Below are 2,428 nucleotides of genomic sequence, written 5' to 3' on the forward strand. Positions count from 1 at the left end.
CAATGGAGTATGAGAGAGAGGTCTAGGAACTTTAGATCTATAAATTCAACCAGATGTAGTTGAATTTCAGATATGAAAAATTTGAGCGAAAATGAGATAGTTCCTTTGGTGAGAGGTTTGGATTTCAATTCAGCAGCATTTCAGGTTGATTCATGGATGAAAATGAATGGAATAATGCCTCTATTTATAGAAGGAAAGGCAAGGCAAGTGTGATCAAATCCGTGTGCATGGCAAATGGAGATTCATTGCATGGGCTTGCATGATCATGTAGAAGGCCCAAATTCAATGCCAAATGAAATCTGAAGCATAATTGAGCTGAAATGGACGTGTAATTGGCAATGCATTGGCTTGTGTAATGAGTTTCAACATGTTATGCACAATTATGCCTAAAACTTCTCCTCTTTGAAAGTACCATTTGCCAAATCCAAACATGAGCATGTGAGTAATGGTTGGAAAGGCCTTGATGCAAGTAACAAATGTTATGTTGGGCAAAAATCCATTTGAAGTGTGGAAATTCATGAATTTTGAGTTTAAAGTGTAAGGTGCAAAACATGTAAAGGCAAGGTTTCCAAATTTGGCCAATGTTCAAGCCCCTCTATTTTAATGATGCAAGCTTCAAATGAAAAACCCTTTAACATAAACGTTGTAGATCTTCTCAAGACAATCAAATGGACTTAAATTTTGCATCATTTGGATTTTTGATGAAAGAGTTATGGGCACTTGAAGTTGGACTTTTTTGCCTTTCAATGAATTTGGTCCAAAGTGACCTATAATGTTTTGCATTATCACATGTATTTCGTTTGAGATTTTGAAATTTTGTTCAACATAACATTTTAAGTAGACATCTTAAGATTTCCAATTCATTTGATCCCACTTCAAAATCATAAAAAATGAATGAGTTATGTTCTTGGGAAGTTGACCCAAAATTAGGGTTTCAATCAAAATGACCTATAATGTCTTGGAATGGATGATGACCTTCCAAGCTTCAAATCAATTTTTGATGAACATGAAATTTTTCATATTGTCCTTAAGAACAATTTTGCTTTTGGAATCATCTCCATTTGACCAACACATAAAAAGTCAGGTCTCAGTGCATTTCAAAATAGTCAGATGAATTGACTTATCAACTTCTCAAGTCCACCATTCATATCTTAATGAATTGAGGATTGAGGACACTCAAATAAGTTAGAATATGCATGAAATGATGAGTTAAAGAACTTCCCTTGATTGTATTTGACCATGGCTTGAGGTTGCTTCATGAGCAAGGCATTGTGGTACACAGATGAATTAGGGTTTCCTTGAGAAACAAAACCTCAAACCCCTTGACTTGCTTTGATCAAAATGATGAATTGAGATACTTGGGAGGCATATTTGAGGGATGAGAGCTTTGGTAACCATTACCATGCTTGCTTTCATCTTCTCTTGGCCATATCTCTGCACAAAGGATCTCCTTGAAGCTCTTGACCTTGTGATTGCTCAAGCTACAAACAAAAAATGTTAGTGACATATTTTTGTGCTTTTGGTTAGTAAGCAAAATAAGAAAATCAATGATATACAATTCAAGCATGCTTGGTGATCTCAAACCACTCACAAGTAGTCCCATCCAAAGGCAAAGGGAACCAAGATGCTTATGATCCTTGATGCTTTGCAAATGCAATGTTATGATGCCATGAGGGATCTTAGGGTCAAAATTGGGGTCTTACAGTAGGCACAGGATTTCCAATCAAGAAAAGTCTAATGGCGTTAACATCAACAAAACCGTCAATGTTAGGGAACAAAGCTAATCCACAAATGAGCAACACAAAGATAGCTTCAAAAGCGTCCACACTACCGGCTTGAGCAAAAGCAGTAGCTTCCTTGATGAGAAAATTATATGGCAACCCAAACAATCATCCTTTTTTCACCCAATGAGCCTCTATCTCATACTTCTTCAAGTGAAGAGCTTCAGTAATAATACTAGATCGGGGAATCTCCTCCAATCCATTAAAAGGCACTCTACTAGGAACAGGTATCCCCAAAAGATGAGAATACTCCTCCAAGGTAGGCACAAGCTAAAAATCTGGGAAAGTGAACCAACGGTAGAGAGGATCATACAACTTCACTAGCACACTTAAGAGTCCCTCAACCACATCAGCAGACAAGATGGACAGAAGCTTCCCATGACTTTGTTTGAAGTCCAAGGGATCTACTACAAAAGATGTTAGCTTCCTTAACTCTTTCAAGTCGGGACATCTGAAACTATACTTCTTAGTGTTCCTTCGTCCATAATCCATGGTCTGAAAATATTTGCAAATGACACCTTAGTTCCTTGAAATTTTCGTGTGATGAATGCTATGATGCGCATGAATGCATGAATGCAACAATCACAAATAAGGGATCATACACATGGAAAACAAAGGTCAAGGGATGAATCAAGTCATTGTCAAGA

This window comes from Lathyrus oleraceus, chromosome 4, assembly GCF_024323335.1.
Source record: "Lathyrus oleraceus cultivar Zhongwan6 chromosome 4, CAAS_Psat_ZW6_1.0, whole genome shotgun sequence".
In the NCBI taxonomy this organism is placed as follows: domain Eukaryota; kingdom Viridiplantae; phylum Streptophyta; class Magnoliopsida; order Fabales; family Fabaceae; genus Lathyrus; species Lathyrus oleraceus.